Source organism: Malania oleifera, chromosome 2, assembly GCF_029873635.1.
Source record: "Malania oleifera isolate guangnan ecotype guangnan chromosome 2, ASM2987363v1, whole genome shotgun sequence".
NCBI classification, from domain to species: domain Eukaryota; kingdom Viridiplantae; phylum Streptophyta; class Magnoliopsida; order Santalales; family Ximeniaceae; genus Malania; species Malania oleifera.
The window spans coordinates 55381815-55403555 of NC_080418.1; the positions used below are offsets into that span (position 1 = coordinate 55381815).

Sequence of the window (21741 nt, forward strand, 5' to 3'; positions counted from 1 at the left end):
AAAGTCATCTATAAAATCAACTGCATGTACCTCTGAGTCATTACAACCACTTGGCATCTTGCAAGCATTGAACACATTCATCTCCAATGTCATATTCCCAAATGTGAGCTTCAGTACTCCACTCTGGTAATTGATCAAGGCATTGGAGGTAGCAAGGAACGGACGTCCAAGAATGACAGGTGCCTAGTAAATGGTGGAGATTGTCTATTGCATATCCAAAACTACAAAGTCCACTGGATAATAAAATTTGTCAACTTGAACCAACACATCTTCAATAATACCTCATGGTACCTTTACTAATATGTCACCCAACTGTAGCATCATAAAGGTCTTCTTCAACTCACCCAACCCCAACTGCTCATATATCGAGAATGGTAGTAAGTTCACACTACTCCCCGAATCAAGTAGAGCTCTCCCAATGCGAGATTTACTAATCATAATGGAAATAGTGGGAGAACCAGGATCCCTAAGCTTTTAAGAAGTTTCACTCAATATCAATGCGCTGACTTGCTCTGTCAAGAAAGTCTTCTTTTTTACATTCAATTTCCTCTTCACTATGCCCAAATCCTTTAAAAATTTTGCATGCAAAGGAACCTGTTGTATGGCATCTAAAAGTAGAATATTAATCTTCACTTGTTTGAAGAGTTTTTTTGAATTTCAGTGTGATACTTGTTCTTCTAGCCAACTATCAACCTCTGAGGATAAGGTATCACAGGTTGGTACTCCTTAGTAGTCTCGGCCTCCACATTGACTGACTTCTTCAATTTTGGGCTTGCTTCCTCTGATTTTTCTTTGGCTTCATTTGTCTCACTTGTAATTTCAGGTGTCAGGACAACTGTTTTTCTCTCAAGTCAGGAAACTTATTTTCCACTTCTCAAAGAAATAACGGTCTTTGCTATCTCAATAGAATCCCCTAAGACATTATATACCTGTTTCTATTATTGCCGGTATACTTGAGGATTAGCCTGAGGTTGTGCCAGAAATTTCCCTTTCTCTAGGGTACTCAATGTCATTCTCATCTTATTAATGGTACCCCATTATTCATTTATGGCCTGAGTGTTCTAACTATTAGTTGTGACTTGAATCTGCATGAATTTCTGAAATGTATTAGCCATCTATGTCATTCTATCATCAAGAGACTTCTTTGGTGGAGCGGATGCATTGGATTGAAATCCTAGAGGTGAATATTGTTGAGAAATCAAATGTGGCTGATACTGATGTTGAGGAGCAACCGAATGATATGTTGGCTGAGAAGATGGTGCATAAGATTGAGGAGGTTGCTGAAACTGCAAAGAAGATTTACCAAACTGATCATTCCTCCATGAAAAATTCGAATAACTCCTCCATCCCGAATTATAAGTGTTCGAGAAAGGCTGATTTGGTGCCTTGTTAACCCAATTCGCTGATTGCATCTAATCAGACCTACTCTCCTGTAATACTAGCATAATCGGACAATCTTGAGTTTTATGCCTAGAATCAGCGCAAAGAGAACACATCTCCATTGGTTTCGCGGCTTTCACCTTCTCTAATTCCGTAACCTCTACCCTCCTAGTCAAAGCAGCAATACAAGCCTAGGCATCAGTTTCTTATTTGATTTCATATTTACCTCCACCACCAATTGCTCTAAGAGGTTGTACTGGCAATGGTGCCCAATCAGATCGTGTATTTCATTGTTGGACACTTTCAGCTAGGTAATCAAAAAATGACAATGTCTGGTCCGGTTCCTTGCTAAAGAATTCCCCATTGCACATGATTTGAACAAAATGTTTGAATTCAGGAGTGAGAGTTGTGTAGAAATAATTGACTAGCCTCCAAGATTCGAATCCATGATGTGGACAAATGTTTATTAGCTCCTTAAACCTTTCCTAACAAGCTTGGAAAGTCTCATCACCTTTTTGCATAAATTGATTGATTTTCTCTTGTAGGAACTATGTTCTTTGAAAAGGAAAAAAATTATGTAAGAACTCCGCTGCATATCAGTCCAACTAGAAATAAAGTTAGGCCTCAAAAAGTTAAATCAGATGTTCGCTTTATTCTTTAAAGAAAAAGGAAATAAACGAAGTTTAATGAACTCATCAATGTCAGCTCAAGTAATGAAAGTAGTGCATACCAGCTCAAAGTCTATCAAATGAGGGTAAGGACTCTCAAAATCCATCCCATGGAACTGAGGTATCACTGACAACATCCCATACTTAATTGTGAAATTAGGTGCATAATTAGGTAAAGCAATGCAAAATGGTGTAATGGTTCATCTGGGCTACAAAAAATCTTTAAAAGTGCATGGTACAGGTGCATCCATAACTTCTTCAAAACTTTCTTCTAGAAAAGGATTGTATAAATCAATTTCAAAATCCTCACTTGCAAAAGAGACAAAAGAACTATCTGACTTTGTGTTGTATCACTACTAGTACTGAGTGAAATTTTGTATAATCTATTTGAAATGTCTCTGACCCAAGGCATCAAACATTAATTCAAACAGCATACACTCACTAATATAGTAGAAAACACACAAAAATGCAACAATGATAAATCTACATATGAATTTTTTTTTTCTTTTTTTTTTTTTTTTTTTTTTTTTTTTAGATTAAGAGAAAAATCAAAATAGCAGGAAAACACTAGTTTGAAACTCAATCTGACAAATCCCCAACAATGGCGCCAAAAACACGACTCACTATAAAATGAGCAGTGTAAAAGCTATCCCAAGTATAGGAATTCTATCGCGTAATAATTAGCCCAAAAGGCCAAATCGTTTTCTCAGGGAATGCAGATCAATTTCAAACTTGTGTTAAAACAAAAAGGAGAAAATAAGAAAAAAAAAATAAGTTTACTGAACACAGTTAAGATTCGATTTCTTGGGGTTTTTGAGAGTTTGTGATGAAATTAGAACAAAGAGGGCCCTAAACTAAAGACATAACATGCTTAAATAGAAAAATAACTACCATGCAATTAAACAAACCAACCAACTATGCCAACCCAGTATAATTGATTCAATGACTCATTCAACCATTCAAATAAACAATACAAAAATAAACAAGCAAATGAATTAAACTTAAACAAAGGCCTAAAAAAAATAAACTAAACCTAAACAAAGTCTTAAACGAAAATGAACTCAACCTAAATAAAGTCTTAAACAAAAATAAACTACACTTAAACAAGGGCCTAGACAAAAGTAAACTACACTTAAATAAATTCCTAAACAAATTAAACTAACTTAACCAAAGTCTTAAACTCAACCAAATGCTTAAACAAATAAAATCCACATTAAAATGAGCTTAAATGAAAATTAACCCAACAATAATAATTTCCATTAAATATTAAGATGACATTGAAGTTTAAGCAACGAATTAATTAAGAACGAGAGAGAGAGAGAGAGAGAGAGAGAGAGAGAAGAGAGAGAGAGGAGGGAGAGAGAGGAGAGAGAGAGAGAGAGATGAGAGAGAGACGACACACATGATATGAGAGAGAGAGGGGGAAGAGGGAAGCTTGGAGAACGAGAAATTTCCCACATTCCAAATTAATCCAACAATATCTTGAACAAAAATAAAACAAACTCAGCATTAACTTAACTGCAAAAAAACTTAATCCACCAATATTTTAAACACAAATAAACCTAACAGTATCTTTAAACAAAAATACTCAATCTAATAATCAACTCAACTTAAATATTAAAATATCTATTGAAACGACAATGAAATAAAATAACAAGTAAATAAATTAAGAAAGAAAAAAGATGGAGAAAGAGAGAGAGAGAGAGAGAGAGAGAGAGAAAGTCATATAGTAAGTTCCTCACAACAGCAATAGCTGTTGTGTTTGCTCATGGTTCCCAAGAATAGAAACCCTCAAAAAATCCCTTCTCTGTGTGGCGCTCCCCCCCAAAAAAGAACAGTGTGCGACTACCCTAAAAAAGCACACATTAAAAACCCCCTCTCTAAAACCCTATCTTCCCAACCCTTTTATCTCAGTGCATGGCGGATTAGTGGGCCTAAAATAGACCCTACGGGTTCCCCTAAACGAAAGACTCTCTAGCTTATTGGCAACGCATGGGCCTTTTAATTCCAGCTCACGACCAACCTTTAATTCCTCTCAATTTGCTACCCTTTTAATTGCATGCATGGGTCAGGCATCACGTAGTCTTTTCACATGCAAGGCTCCCAGTGCAGCCTAGCTCATGACCAGCCTTCAATTAGGCCTTCAGCTTCACTTGCTTTTACATGGCATGACTTCCCTTTAATCTCCAGTGCCCAACCCACATTCTTGCATGCATGGCTTCCAACTTCCTTTTCACGTGCATGCGGCCCAAGTAAGTATCCTTTTGATGTTGTATGGCCCATGCACGTTTTCATGGGCCTCTCCTCTTCACACACGCACGCCCATGTAATTGCATGCATGGCCCTTCTTTGTTACATGCGTGCCCACGGCCCATCTTCCAAATCTCCTTTAAATTTCCAACTCACCTCATGGCCTACTCCCTACCCTTTGATTGGCTTGCTATTACCTTGGTGTTCAAAGGGCAGAATACATTCCCTTGGTGTCCAAGTGTGGGCTCTCCTCATGTGCGTGGCCTTCAGCTTTTATTCTCAAACATTGCCCTACAATAATTAAACATGAATATTTGTAAATTTATGGGTAAAGCTAAGATAAATATCTCAAGATTATCAATTGAGCTCAATTATTAAAATAATGGACATAATTAAGTATTTAATTAAACTATAACACTTAATTAATGCATTTAAATACTTAATAATGCAACTTTGACGCGTAATCACGACAAACTTGAATTTAGAAGTTGGACAACTAGATGTAAAAACCGCTTTCTTAGATGGTGACTTGGAAAAGGAAATTTACATGGAACAATCGGAAAGCTTCAAACAAGAAGGGAAAGAGAATTTAGTGTGCAAATTAAAAAAAGTTTGTATGGGTTGAAGCAAGCACCACGAAGAAGGTACAAGAAGTTTGATTCTTTCACTCAAAAGCCTCTTCAGATGATTGTGTGTTTGTGAAAAAATTTTCAAATGGTACTTATATTATTTTCTTACTCTATGTTGATGATATGCTTGTTATAGGACAAGACTCCTCCAAGATTGACAAGTTGAAGTTGGAGTTAAGAAAGTCTTTTGCTCTGAAAGACTTGGGACCGGCAAGGCAAATTTTTGGCATGAGAATTATTCGTGATTGTTAAAAAGGGCAAATTTGGTTGTCTCAAGAAAGGTACATTGAAAAAGTGCTTGAGAGGTTCAATATGGATAAAGCAAAACCCATTGATTGCCCACTTGTTAGTCACTTCAAACTTAGTACAAAACAAAGTCCTACAAGTGAGAAAGACAAGGAAGGGATAAGGAAAATTCCTTATGCTTTGGTCATTGGTTCTTTAATGTATGCAATGGTTTGCACAAGACCGGATTTAGCTCATGTCGTTGGAGTTGTTAGTCGGTTTCTCTCTAATTCGGGAAAGGAGCATTGGTTAGCGATAAAATGGATTCTCCGATACCTTAGAGGCACTTCAAAGGTGTGTTTGTGCTTTGGAAATGGTAAATCTATGCTCCATGGATTCATGGATGCTGACATGGCCGGTGATGTTGATTCTAGAAAATCAACTTCAGGTTATTTGATGACTTTTTCAAGGGGAGTTGTGGCATGGCAATCAAAATTACATAAATGTGTTGCTCTATCCACTACAGAAGTTGAGTTTATTGCCACTATGGATGCTTGCAAATAATTTCTTTGGTTGACGAGATTCTTGAAAGAGTTGGGCATGGAACAAAAAGGGTATGTTCATTATTGTGATAGCCAAAGTGCAATTCATTTGAGCAAGAATTCTATCTTCCATTCAAAGTCAAAACATATTGATGTTAGATATCATTGGGGATTCGGGATGTGTTGGATAAGAAATTATTACAGCTTGACAAAATTCACATTGATGATAATGGTTCGGATATGATGACAAAAGCATTGTCTAGAGACAAGCATGTGAATTGTCGAATTTTGGCCGGATTGGTGGAGTCATCCCCATAAATCGAGAGGGGGAGATTTGTTGGGTGTCCCTCCTTGTGGGGCCCATGCCTTAGAAAGGTATTCTTTTATTATTATTGAGTTGGCTTCTCTAGGAAGCATGGCAACAGCATGTCTGCACATGCTCAATTTTTTCGGCTATCTTCTCCCAGGTTATGCATTGGGCAGTACCCAGCAACCCCTCCACTTGGATTTTCCACATAGCCACGCAGCCCCTCCACTCGGATTTTCGGCCAAGAGCAGCAAGCCGCTCCATGCAGTAGGGATCTCCATTCTATTTGCACTCACAGAACCTCACCGGCTCCTCACGTCTGTATAGCTGCCTATGGCCCTTTCTCCAGTGTGCTATTCACTTCTGCGACTCTGGCTACGTACTATTATCAGCATTTTGGGATTTCTCTAGTTTGATATTTTGGTTGGTTACTTTTGGGAGCTTTATTCACAACATTGGTGAGGCCTTTTCATCTTACTGCATTTGTTATATACCTTTGTGTTTTGTAAGGTTTGTTCCTTTTGTACCCACTTTGTACAAATTTGGTGATAATAGATTTGGACCGCCGTGTCCTGTGGATGTACCTCGACATTTGAGAGAACCATGTTAAATTTCTTGTGTCTCATTTTATATTATTTGCATAACGCCATTGATTTACTTGTGGGAATCGTTCATATATATTTTTTTCTCAACAAGTCAAATACATAAAAAAGCTTAGTAATGCATAGGAGGAGCCATGAACGGAAATTGATATTATATTGGGTTGCAGCTCATCTCTTTTTGACTTGGTTATTTGTTTTCCTCACTGTTTATATATATATATATTATAATAAAAATTTATTATAAAACTGTATAAAAAATAATTTAATCTAAAAGAACTATTTCTTAATATTAAAATTTTTGACAACGGGTTTTTAAAATAATCGAAACCATAAAATTTAGGACTTGTTTGGTATGTTTGATGTTTGCTATTTTCTATTTTTGTTTTTGCATAGTGAAGAAATAGATTACAAAAACGTGTTTGTTTATGTTGTCAATTTTTTATTTTGGATATGGATATTCAACTATTTGTGAAAAAATTGAACATCATACTTTATGACTTTCAGTTATTTTGACAACCTATTGTCAAAAATTTTAATATCCATAAATAATTCTTTTGAATTAAACCATACATTTTATACACTTTAAAATAAAAAAAATAAATTGATTCTATGAATTTAAATATAATTATAACAAAAACCATATGAATTTCAAAAAATAATAATAAAGCTAATTACAAAATATTTTTACTATTTTTCAATTGCCATGTTCAATAAAATTTTTATTGTAAAGTGAATTTTGAAAGTATAATAATTAAGTAAACTGATTATAATATGCTTATTATTGTGTTTTTTTTTAATATGTATTATTTTGAATTTTTTATTATTTTAATCATATTTTTAAATATTATTTTATTTAAATACAGTTTTTGTTTATGAATTTTGGTTGCCGATTTTCTGTAATTTTTTATAGTGATATCAAACGGCGCCTTAATTTTTAATTTTTAATTTTTTTTCAAAAAGCAAAAAAAAAATCAACAATAAAAATAGAAATTTGACAAAATATAAATTATTGTGAATTTATAATATATTTTTTCATGGTTCGAAAATAGAAATAGAAAATAAAAAATAGCAACGATACCAAATAGATTTTAAGGCTTCCATGCTTAACATTCTTTCCCTATTGTCCAAAATCAAGGATAAGATTAACACATGAAAACTAGCTTGTTTTGCAAGTGATCCTAAAGAAATATTAGGTTCCATCATGAAAGAATATTTCTATGAAATGACATTCCAAAGAATATTATTTCTAAGAGTAAGATGTCTGCCTCATGTGAATTATTTTTGTCTAGCTCACATTGTAATGTAAGATTCCTAAAAGTATATACAATATTTTTATATCAATGTTTAGTTCAACATAGGAATTCTAATGGATATAACATACGAATTCTAATAGGCATTTTATAAAATGACCATTATACACCACACAAGCGTGCAACCAATATAGGAAGAACAATTGTATTTCCCAACACAAAACTTACTAACAATATGTACTTAATTAAATCTAGATCCTGGAATTTTCAATAATTATAAATTTAAAACATTCAACACTTAGTAATCTTTTAATCAAAATAATTGAGAGTAATATAGTTTCTAAATATTGACTATTAGATCAAATTTTTATAAACCAATAATAACAATATTATTTAATAAATTACAAGCGTCAATTAAAATATTAATTGACATAAATATTAACACTTTTAATAGATATTTTAAATATTATCTAATTAAAAATTTTGTATTACCATTTGTAATTAACATTTTTAATATTTCTAATTATCAAATTAACTAAAATTTATGCTAATTAATAATTTTAATTTCCATTTTAATATTCTCTAATTAAATTTTTAAAATTATTTCCTAATTTAAAATTAATTAAATTTAAATTAGAACCTTATAATTAATATTTTAATTATTATTTTGTATATATATTGTAATTAAAATTAATTAAACTTTTTATTTTTAGTTTATTAACAATCTATTGTTTAAAAAATAGTAATAGTGTATTCAATATATTACTAGCACACTATTGTTAGAAAGTCAATAATAAGTGTTGAAAAGAGGTATATCGTTCTCATATATTTTCCTTCTAATTTTCATAACACAAGAGTATGCTTATAAAGTATGTACAGAAAAATCTATTCTAGGAAGGTAGTTGCTACCATACACAAATCTACGCTAGATTTATTGAAATTTCATAATCAGTGGAAACCGAATAGCAGATAAAAACAAAATAATCCCTATAATCTCTCCACAAGATCCTCTGTTAACAACTTATGCCGACACCCCCCCCCCCCCCCCCCTTCAAGTTGGTGCATGGATGTCTCTAATCCCCAACTTGTCTAGTGAGTTATAAAACACCTTACTTGAGACAACCTTTGTATGGATAGAGCCAACTGATCTTCTAATTTTACAAAAGGAAATTGAACTATCTTAGCTTCAAGCTTTTCCTTGATAAAATATCAATCCACTTCAACATGTTTTGTTCAGTCATGTTGAACTGGGTTTTGTGCAATCTCTATAGCTGCTTTATTATCACAAAACAAATTCATTGCAAAATCGAATGAACTGTCAATTTCTTCCAGTAGCCTATTTAGCCAAAGAAGCTCGCAAACTCTTTTAGCCATGCCTCTAAACTCAGCTTCTACACTAGACAATGCAACCACCTTTTGTTTCCTGCTTCTCCGAGTAACTAGATTACCACCTATGAAAATGAAATATCCTGATATAGATTTTCTATCAGTAATACTCCCAACCCAGTCGACATCCATATAACAATCAATGTTTAAATGATTATATTTCATGAACATGAGTCCTTTTCTTGGGGAATACTTCAAGTACCATAAAATTCATAGCACGACATTCATGTGATCCTCACTACGGTTATGCATGAATTGACTCATCAAACTCACAGCATAGGCAATATCTGGTTGTGTATAGGACAAGTAATTTAGTTTTCCCACAAGTCGTTGGTACCTTTCTCTATTCGTGGGTATTTGGTTCGAGTGCTCTCCCAACCCATGATTTTGAACTATTGGCGTGTTTTCAAGCGTATAATTAAGCATTCCTGTTTCGGCTAGCAAATCAAGTACGTATTTCCCTTGTGATAGAAATATGCCTTGCTTTGACCGAGCTACTTCAATACCCAGAAAACATTTTAATCCCGCAAGGTTCTTCATTTCAAACTCGGTTTCCAGATGCATCTGCAAACTAGAGATTTCCTCCTTATTATTTCATGTAGTTATCATATTGTCAACGTAAATTATTAGAGTTGTTACCATCCCTTGTCGATGCTTCAAGAATAGAGTATGATCTGAGTTGCTCTATTTGAAACCATGCTTCCTTATAACCAAGCCAAATCGTCCAAACCACGCTCTAGGTGATTGCTTTAGTTCGTAAAGTGCCTTCTGCAATTTGCATACCACTCTAGTTTGTGATAAGGTAGTAAAACCCGATGGAATGTCCATGTACACTTCTTCTTTGTTAGATTCCCATGAAGAAGTGCATTTTTTACATCGAACTGATGTAGTGGCCAATCTAAGTTTGCAGCGAAAGACAACAATACTCTAACAGTATTCAACTTTGCCACTGGTGAAAACATCTCCTGATAGTCTATACCATATGTCTAAGTATATCCTTTTGCTACAAGTCTCACCTTGTATCTCTTCATTGACCCATCTGCCTTGTGTTCAATGGAGAACACCTATTCACATCCCACTATTTTCTTTCCTTTGGGTAGCGGCATAAGCTTCCACGTATTATTATTTTGCAACATTGTCATCTCTTCAATTATTGCTTGGATCCATTTGGGGTTGTTCAAGGCCTCTTGTACTATACTCGAAACATGCTTAGAGGATAGCTTATGCACACAAGCTTTAAGGGGTTGTGATAATCTCTGGGTGCAAACATAGTTGGTAATCAGATATTTCTTCTTCTTTTCTCCATGGTCTGGTGAGTATCGATTTGGTGGCTTACCACGGTTGTATATGAAAGGTAATCTGTAACCAACAGAATCATCTATAGTATTACTAGGAGAAGAGTTTAGAGATTGTACCTCAGGAGTATTCTCAGGAGAGTGATTTTTTGATACTAAAGTATGAGGAGTGGGCTACTCTTGCTCACTCCTAGCCTTGGCATCCTCATTTCTTCTCCCTGTCCCATAGAAGCCTCTAGGAGTGGAAGAGTTCCCACCAGATCAGTGTCATCATGCCTTGGTTGAAATAGTTGAGTTTCATAAATTTGATTTACCTCCAAGTTTGTATCCTTAAAGCCTGGCCAATTCTCCCAATTGTCCACATTTTTTTCTTCACATAACAGCTCCCCCTAAAAAGAATAATGGGAACCTTGTTTTAGAAAGAAAATGAAAAATAAGGTGTACTCCCAAGAGGGGGGTGAATTGGGTTTTAAAAATTTTTATTGTAAACTCTTTAGTTAAGTATGACCATTTTTAATTTTGAATTCAGTTATACAATCCCTTTTCAATTTACCAACCAATCAATCCAATATAAAGATTATATTATGAATTTCAACTTACTTTTACAAGTAATAATTCAGATCAAATTTTCTTTTCAGAATATATCGCAGATAAAATTTCATAAGATTGATCTTAGTTGTGTTTCCAAAAAATTAGTATTCAAAATTATTAAATTACATAATCAATTAATTTCTTGATTTCTATATTGATTAAAATTAGAATTTTAGAGAGCTGCAATATTCAGTAGTTCAATATTCAGGTATAATATGATTTTACAACCAACCAATCAATATAGTTCCTTTGTTCAATGTTCCAGCAATTCCCAATAATCAATCAGTTCTTCATCAATCAATTAAACATACATGCAGTTAATAAACTTGCAGTAAACTAAAGAGAGTAAAGGGGAAGAGTTGTAGACCAAATTTTTTATAAGGTTCGGCCTACAGCCTACGTCCTTGCCCCAAGCAACCATTGTGAGGATTTTCCTTTCTAACTTTCTTTCTAGGCAAAGTTACAACCTCTCTCCTTATCAGGTGGAGACCCCTCTCTAACAAGAATACCCTTTCTTACTAGCCAACGATCCAATATCCCTGAATCGTCTAAAATAGAAACAAGAACAACTTTGGTTCGTACAAGAGAAACTCTCAGTTAGAGCAGATTTTGTACAAGTGAAATACAAGATACTACAACAATAATCAATATGAATGAATGAAGTTGTTGACTTTTTGAGTCCGATCCCCAGTTTTGATAATGATAAACCGCAAGTAACTTATGTGTGTATTAAGTGCTTGAGCAAACTTAATATTTTAGCGCACACATAAGGAAGAGATAGAAGCAAGGAGGAACATAAAGAGCATATCATCCAGCGTATTCCATGACGAATCAAAGGAGCAAAAGAAGGAAAAGACATTTGTTATATATTGTAAATGCATTTTGTTTTATATTTTGGGTCTGTAATATTTTGATCGGTAATAATTGCATGTCATGCATGATATGGATTGGCAAGCTCAAAATAACCATAGTCTGACCGTAGGGATCCAAACTTGACCTTAGGGTACCCAACCTAAACTCAATGCCTTTTTCTTAAAAGCTAAAACTCATACAAAGGTTTTTAAAATAACTTAAGGTAATAAAAAATAAATAAAATATAAAAAACAGGGTTTACAAAAACTCAGTCGACCGATGTTAGATTTTTGGGCTTAATTTAAAAGTCCGGTCGACCGAACCCTTCCAATATTAACTAGCTCAATCGACCGAACAGGCTGTAGGCCAAAAAGTCAAAAGTTTGACTAAGCCTCGATCAACTGACCCAATCATGCACAAACTGGCTTAGTTGACCGAACAAGTCAGAAGTCAACATGTTGACTTCGCTCGGTCAACCATACTAAATTGAATGCACCATCCTCAGGCGATCGAACCATTAGACTCTGACACCCTAACTACTTGGTCGACCAAACCTTGTAGTTCAAATTGGCTTTGATCGACCAAATCTATATGAATGGTCAACCAACCTTTGCCTTGGTCAACTGAACCCACGAAAGGTTCAGAAACACCCTAATATGGTCGACCAAACATTTAGTTCAAATTTGCCTCGATCGACCGAACTTATAAAAGTGGTCGACCGAACCTTGTCCTTGGTCGACCGAACCTCTCGAGTTGGTCAATTTTTGACCGCAAGTAAATGAGGTTATTTTTAATTAAACATCATTAATCTTTTTCCAAAATGACCTTCATGCCCCCAACGGTTATTTTTTTACCCAACTCTATATATACCCCTTCATTACTCAAAATTAAGAATCAGATTGGAGAGAAAATCCTCCCAAAAATATTTTTGATCCTTTTCATTCTCACTCTCCTACACTTAATTTTTGACAAATTTATTTTGGAGAGCATTTATTTTGGGCATATCTTTCATTCCAAAAGTCATTTACTCACATTGTTATTCATTGTTTTTAAATCATCTTTTTGAAAGTAAAATCTAAAGTTTCTCCATTTAGATTCATTGATAAATATTTTTGGAGGATACTTATTTCTAACTAGTGAATCTTGCACTTTCATTGCAATACTTCAAAAGCTCATATTTGTTTTATTGCAAAAATCTTATTGAGCTTAACACTTGCTTTCCTTGAGTTATATTATTTGAATATCATTCTCAAAGATTACATTGAGAAAATACCCATACTCATATTGAGCTTCATTCCTTATCATTTATGAGTACATTGATTACATTGTGCTTATTGTGGTACATATCTGCTTAGTGTAAGAAGCAATCTTTATTGTACACAAATATTTGATTATCTGTTGTATTCCCGACTAGTGGTCAAAAGAGGGAAATTAGCCCTGTGAATAGTCCTGAATTACTAGGACTCGATTAGGTGAGCACTGGACTGGTTCAAACCCGGTTAAGAGAACTAGGTGCATCATCCTGGTAAAGTGTTGTAATCGGTGTCACTCCACCCATTAAGCGAGCAATTAGTGGAATCCTTGAGCTGCAACTTAAGGCGGGGACATAGGCAATATTGGCCAAATCCCGATAACATTTTTTGTGCCTGATTTTAATTTCTACAATTTAATTTCGACACTTGAATGTTTATGGTTTATCATTGTGTATGATTGTGAATTATTGAGCCTGCTATATATGCTTTAAATATTTGCTCAGTTAATTGCTTGGAGAATTGAGTCTATTTTTAGAAAGACCTTATATTGTGAAATACTGCTAATATCTGGTTTAACTTAGGAAAAAGTTTCAAAATTCCAATTCATCCCCCTCTTGGGAATACACAAATTTCAACAGAAGCTCATATTAATATCACCGAGATTCTAATTTGATTTGAAAATCTCAATAAAACCAATCAGAAATCATGAGTTGTATCAGCACAAACAGAGTAAAAACTTCAAAAAATACTTGAGCAATAGAGCTTTGAGTTTGCAAGATATGTATGCTTGATTGTTGTGTTTGATTTGTGAAAATAACATGTATTTATAGAGTAATAAAACATGTATTCGTGTTCCACAAGTTTCTTGCAATGTTTCCCAAGTTTTCTCCTAGTTTGGAGTCTAAGAAATCAATTTTGGAAACTTTCCCTCGCTGTTTAAAAATTTAAAATACGAAGGTTAGTTGACTGTGACCTGAGGGTCAGTCGCTTGAGCCTTTATAGTTCAGCAACTTTTTAAAACACAGTGTTGAGTCAGTCGCCTGAGCCTAAATGGCATGTCACCTGTCTTGGTTCTGTTTGCTTTAGCTTTCTAAGTACTAAGTCTTCATGCATTTGCTTCCATTCATTGTGTCCGTCTTGACTTCTTTCTTTAATAGACTTTAGCTTCATCAAATCTTCTATCTTTAAGTCCAATCTTTTAATGACACTCTTCAAACACTTTGATCTTGATTTTCTATGAAAGCATTTGAGCTCTAAAACTTCACTTAACCAAATATGTTAAGTACCTTTGGTTTGTTATCATCAAAATAAGATTCTAAGCTTTGTTAGGCCAACAATCTCCCCCTTCTTGATGATGACAAATAAGGAGCAAAAATGAGTAAGCCTTAATAAGACTCCCCCTTACAATAAGCATAATCTTAACAAAAATTTGTAAAATAGAACATTATTTATGTGATTGCATATTAGATTTCATCAAATTCAGTTTTAGTTCATCAAATTCAATTTAAGCTCATATTTTAAGATCATCAATGTCATGCTAGTTCATGCTTCTTCTTCTTTTTGATTCATAGTTCATCAATTTCAATTTTCTCATCAATATAATATCAGTAATGTCCAAATCATAATCATGCTCAATTTTACCCAAAACATCTCCCCCTTTTGACATCAATCAAAAAGAGAAGGGTATCAATAAACACATACAAAGTCAAATGTATGGGGCAAGTATAAGCACAAAACATATAATTACTATCTATCATGCATAAGAAGATAAGCAAGAAATCCCAAAATAGCATGAGAATAAATCAAAAACGCATAAAAAAAAATTATATCTGGTGCACATAGTACAACCCAAAGATTGTTCAAACAAAGTAAAGCATCTAAGAATTAGCATCATCTTCTTCTTCTTCTTCTTTTACCACGTGAAGAACCGAGTCATATGTTGTTCAATGCGATCAATTCTTTTATCCAGATAAGAGTAATTAGCTTGAAGAGAAGCATAATTGTCCTGAAGCAAGCTTAATCCAGATCTCATTTCACCACGAAAATCAATGAATTGCTTATGGTAGGCAAGAAACCATGAAGGTGCATCACCTACATGAGGAGCAGGTTGCTGAGTTGGTTGCTGAACAGGTGGTTGGTGTTCTTGAGCTTGTTGTCATATTCAATTATATTTAGGAAACCATCCTTGATCAAGACGCTCATAACCCATTTTCTTAAGTGTTGTAGATGAAAATAGATCATAATGGGTTCACTTAATGAATAATTCAGATGGAGAAGCTACACTTAGATGAGCAAATATAAGATTCAGAATGCCACCATATGGAAGAATAAATCTGCGAGCTTCTTCTCTAGAGACCATCCATTTAAGAATCAAGCTTTGTAAGTCAAGATTTTTCCCTTTAAGTAAGCATCACATGACAAAGCAATCTAAATATGAAATGTAGTCGTGTGACCCTACGCGAGGCAGAATGTTGTACGTATTGAGCTTCTGTAGGATTTGTGCCTGAAGGTTAAGTTGTTTGTAGAGTGGAGGATGACCAAAATAGACAGGCTCCTCAGACATGACCAATGGTAGAAATGCTTCAAAGGTGAAATCTTGTGTCATAATCCAAGATTGTCCAAAAGATAGACACTCAAACTCACGTTGTCTGATATTTAAAATTGTTGCTAATGTTTGTGGGATAAGGGCAATTGATTTTCCCATGACTTCAGTAGAGGTAACTATATCCGCTTTGACCATATTTGCATAAAAAATTTTAACCAAGTTTGGATATAGTCCTTTTGCTTGATAAGTAATGAACTTTTTCCATCCTAAAGTTCTGAACATGGGTAAAATTTCAAGAAAATCTTCTTCAAAGAAAATCATGTCTAAGACCTTACCAAAAACAGGTTCATTCGAATGAGATGCTCTCTATATAGTTGCTTCACATGTGGAGCTACAAGCCATTGTTCTATATTGTTGTTATCATCCTTCCCAGAAGTAGAACCTCTATTTGCTGTAGTTTTCATTCGTGGCATGATGATTCCGAAGAAAATGAACGGTGAAATCCTTTAAAATCTAGTGGGAAAGAAGTAGAAAAATGTATTTTAGAGATTAATCGGAGGATTTTGAGTGAAGAAAGGCTAGTAGATGAAGAAGGAAAGGTTTTAAAGGGGAGGAAAGGAGAGGCAAGGTCAGTAAACTGAGATTTTGAAAAATTAGGGTTTCACACAGTTGAGTATATAAACCATAGTCAGTCAGTAGACTAAAATCGAGGAGTCAATCACCTGACAATTTTGATTATTTGAATTTTTACCAAATAGTAGCGAGTCAGTCGACTGTGCTTTAGAGAGTCGGTCGCGTGACAACCCTGTGCTTTAAAACCTTAGCAAGTTAGAGAGTTATTAGTCGACTGTGAATTCATCCTCAGTCGCCTGACCTCACTTGCTGACTTCACACTCATTCAATTTTTCCTTCTTTAGCCTACTTCTCTACTATGCAATAAGCCTAATTCACATCTTATAGATATAAATCTATCCTCGAGAAGAGGTTTTGTAAATATATCAGCGCATTGATCACTTGTATTCACAAATTCAATCGAGATGTCTTCTTCACTTGTATTCACAAATTCAAGTGACATAAAAATGATGTCTTATGTCTATATGCTTGGTTCTTGAATGAGATATGGGATTTTTGGAGATATTAATGGCGTTGGTATTATCACACTTTATAGGTATAGCCGAATATTCCAAATTAATATCCTTTAATTATTGCTTCATATAGAGAGTTTGGGCACAACAGCTACCTGCTACCGCATACTTAGCTTCGGCAGTAGATAGAGTTACGGAATTTTGTTTCTTGGAGAACCAAGACACAAAAGATCTACCCAGGAAGTGGCAAGTACCACTTGTGCTTTTTCGATCAATTTTATATCCAGCATAGTCCGCATATGAATAATTAATCATCTCAAAGTTTGTATCTTTAGGATACCATAGACCTAAGTCAATAGTACCTATCAAATATCTTAAGATTCTTTTGACGGCTATTTGATGAAATTCCTTAGGGATTGCTTGAAATCGGGCACACATACATACGTTGAACATAATGTTCGATCTACTGGCTGTTAAGTAAAGTAAACTTCCCATCATTCCTCGGTAGTAAAGGTTTATAGATGTACTCATAGGAGTTCCTAAAGGTTTTCTACCTTCCATATCGAATTTCTTAATCAAGTCTCTTATATATTTTGACTGATTTATGAAAGTTTCCATTCTTAACTTGCTTAATTTGAAGTCCTAGGAAGTAAGTCAACTCTCCCATCATATTCATCTCAAATTCATCTTGCATACACTTTGCAAAGTTTTTCATTTGTAGCGCCAAAAATGATATCATCCACATATATTTAAATAATAAGCATAACTTCATTTTTAGATTGAATAAACAATGTTATCCACTTTTCCTCTAGAAAAACCATTTTCCAATAGAAATCCTCTTAAACACTCATACCAAGCTCTAGGAGCTTGCTTTAGTCTGTATAATGTTTTTGTTAATCTAAACACATGATTAGGGTAATGAACATCCTCAAAACTTGGAGGTTGTGCTACATAAACTTCTTCATTTATAAATCCATTTAAAAATGCACTCTTTATATTCATTTGATAAAGTTTAAATTTTTTGTGAGATGCAAAAGCTAATAACATTCTTATGGCTTCCATTCTTGCTACAAGAGCGAAGGTCTCTTCATAGTCTATTCCTTCTTCTTTATTATATCCTTGCGCTACAAGTCTAGCCTTGTTACGCACTAAAATTCCATTTTTATCCTTTTTATTCCTAAATACCCATTTGGTTCCAATTACTAAATGATCAATGGGTATATGAATTAATTTCCAAACTTTATTTCTTTCAAACTGATTTAGTTCTTCTTGCATAACTACTATCCAAAAGTCATCACTTAAAGCTTCATCTATGTTCTTGTGTTCCTTCTGAGATTGGAATGCGTAATAACTACACATATTCTTTAGAGAGGATCTAGTAGATACTCCTCGTTAAGGTTCGTCTATGATTTGATCATTTGGGTGATTTCTTACAAACTTCAATTCTTTAGGTAGTTCATGTTGATTTATAGGTCTATCATCTGAAGTTGAGCCCTATTCCTTATTCTCATCTTCACTTCTTAAATTTTTAAGTCTTCTAGACTTTGCTTTATTTCAACTTCCTCAATGTCACATGGTTTAGAAAATGGATTTGCTTCATCAAAAGTTACTTGATTCTGTGATTGTGAGAGTCCTTTTGCTATAGATTCTAAAAGTTTTACTATTTAATGCATATCCTAAGAATATTACTTTGTCTGATTTCGCATCAAATTTTCCTAAGTCCTCTTTATCATTTAATACAAAATACTTATATCCAAATACAAAAAAGTAAGATATGTTTGTTCTTCTTCCTTTCCAAAGTTCATAGGGGGTCTTTTCTAGGCTTGATCTAAGGGAGACTCTATTCATCACATAACATGCGGTATTTACCACTTCAGCCCAAAAAGTACTTAGGCAAATTATGTTCATTTAACATAGTCCTAGCCATTTCTTGAAGCGACCTATTTTTCCTTTCAACAACTCCATTTTGTTGAGGAGTTTAAGGACCTGAAAAATTGTGGGCTATTCCATATTCATCACAGAATTTTTCAACTTCTTTATTTTTGAATTATATCCCTTGATCACTTCTGATATTTAGAACTCCATACCCTTTTTCATTTTGGAGTTTTTTGCACAAGTTGATTAGCATCTTACAAGCTTCATCTTTGGAAGCTAAGAAGAGTACCCAGGTAAACCTAGAGTAGTCATCAGTAATGACAAAAGCATATTGCTTTCCTCCTATACTTTGTGTTCTAGTAGGACCAAAATAAATCTAAGTGGATAAGTTCCAAAGGCTTACTAGTGGAAATATGTTTCTTCTTTTTAAAACTTGTTTTAGTTTACTTCCCAAGTTGGCAAACATCACAAATATTTAATGAACTTTGTGCCGGGTAGACCTTTTACTAAGTTCTTTTTAGCTAATTTAGATAAGAAATTCATACTAGCATGTCCTAGTCTTCTATGCCACAGCCAGGTGGATTCATTGAAGGCTGTTAAGCATATGACTTCTTGAGATATTATATTTTCAAAGTTTATGCAATACACATTATCAACCCTATTTGCAATGAATTAGATATCATGTTTTTCTCAATTTTCAACTACACACTTGTTTTGTTTAAAGATTACATTAAAGCCTTTATCACTTAATTGACTAATGCTAAGTAGATTATGTTTTAACTCATCTACCAATAAAACATCATCAATAGATAAGGAGGATTATTTACCTACTTTTCCAATACCGATTATTCTACCTTTAGCATTGTCTCCGAAGGTGACATGTCCACTATCTTTTAGCATTAATGTGGTAAATTTTGATTTGTCTTCGGTCATGTGTCTTGAACACTCGGTGTCCAAGTACCATTTGTCTTTTGATGGAGTAGTCCTAAAACACACCTACAAGAAGGGTTTCAAGGTGTTACTTTTGATACCCAAGTCTTCTTAGGTCTTTTTAATTTAGTTTTACCCCATGTAGAGGTTCTTTTTATTTTCAATTTCATTGAATCCAATTCCTTCTTTATCCAAGGACATCCTTTGTGATCCAACCAGTTTATCAAAGTTTTCTTTTCCTCTAGTAAAGTTGTAGACAATTTTATCTTTATCTTCAATTTTGTTATTAAGATCACTTATTTCCAAGTCCTTTTTATTTTCACCATGTACTTGAAGCTTTTCTAATTCTTGAGACATCTTGTTTATTTTACTCAATGTGTGAGTCTTTTTCTTTTTTAGCTGATATTGAAGTTTCTAGCTGTTTCTTTAGCTTTTCATTTTGTCTTTTCAATGTTATATTTATTTTAGTTACTTTTACAAACTTATTATGTAAGGAAAATAATTCAGCTTGCATTTCTCTATATGAAGGCATGCTGTCACATGTGTCACTACATGATTCATCACTAGATTCTTCTTCTTGTGAGTTAGAGTAGGAATTTACCTCATCATCTTTTGCCATGAAGTAGAGGTTTGCCACATCTTGATCGCTTGATTCATTTTCTAATTCACTTGAACTTGAGTCATCCCACGTGGTTGCTTTCATCGCCTTCTTTTTCTTCTTCTTGGAGTCTTTCTTAAGTTATGGACAATTAGGTTTAATGTGTCCAACTTTCTTGCAATTATAGCATGTAGGAGTTTCATTCTTAGTTTCTTTTTTACTAGTTTCTCCTTTATCAAATTTTGAGCCTCTGAATTTTCTAAAAATTTCTTGTTCTTTTTAAAAAACTTTCCAAGTCTTCTAATGATTAAGGCTACATCATCGTCATCTAGTTCGTTGTCTTCTTCTTCACTAGAACTTTCTTTTGCAGCTTTAAGGGCTATTGATTTCTTGTTTTTGTTACCTTTAGAATTTTTTCATTGATTTTCATTTCGTATGTGAGGAGTGATCCTATTAGTTCATCTAAGGAGGTATTTTTCAAATTTCTTCCTTCCATTATTGTAGTGGTCTTAGGTTCCCAAATTGGTGGAATTCCTCTAAGGATTTTTCGAATCATCTCATATGTGGTGTAGTTTTTCCCTAATGCATTTAGAGAGTTTATAATATGGGTTAACCTAGTGTACATACTAGTGATGGTTTCATCAAGTTTCATCCTAAATGCGTCATACTTGCTGGTGAGTATATCAATTATATTATCCCTTACGTCAATCGTTCCTTCATAGGTTACTTTAAACTTATCCCAAATTTCTTTAACTCATTTACATCCCATAATCCTATTGAATTCATTGACATCTAAAGCACAATATAGTGCATTCATTGCACTAGAATTTATTTGCAGCATTTTTAGATCATTGTCAATCATCTCTTTTTCATCCTTAGGTATTTCTTTGTTGTCTATGTTTTTAGTAATGATGAGGTCACCATGTGTGACTACTTTCCAAACTTTCCAATCCATGGTTTGCAAATAGATTCTCATTCGCTGTTTCCAAAAGGTGTAATTAACACCGCAGAAGATAGGTGGTCTAGAAGAGAATTGGCCCTCGGCAAAAGGAGATACACCTAGGTGTGTCATAGGAGTCTTTATGTAGCTTCTAGATTATGATTTACTACAACCTAACACTTTGATACCAATTGAGAAGTAAGGTATACTCCCAAGAGGGGGTGAATTCGGTTTTAAATTTTTCTTTGTAAACTCTTTAGTTAAGTATAACCCTTTTTAATTTTGAAATCTGTTATACAATCCCTTTTCAATTTACCAACCAATCAATCCAATATAAAGATTATATTATGAATTTCAACTTACTTTTACAAGTAATAATTCATATCAGATTTTCTTTTCAGAATATATCAAAGATAATTTCATAAGATTGATCTCAGTTGTGTTTCCAAAAACTCAGTATTCAGAATTCTTAAATTACACAATTAATTAATTCCTTGATTTCTATATTGATTAAAATGAGAATTTCAAAGAGTTGCAA

At 33.9% G+C, this 21741-nt stretch overlaps 1 non-coding gene across 1 annotated transcript; it reads left to right on the forward strand.

The window, feature by feature from the left end:
- Nucleotides 1-1821: 1821 nt before the first annotated feature.
- Nucleotides 1822-1929, forward strand: LOC131150013 (small nucleolar RNA R71). Its single transcript, XR_009135400.1, has one exon. It is a non-coding gene; the product is annotated as a small nucleolar RNA R71 (small nucleolar RNA).
- The last annotated feature ends 19812 nt before the right edge of the window (nt 1930-21741 follow it).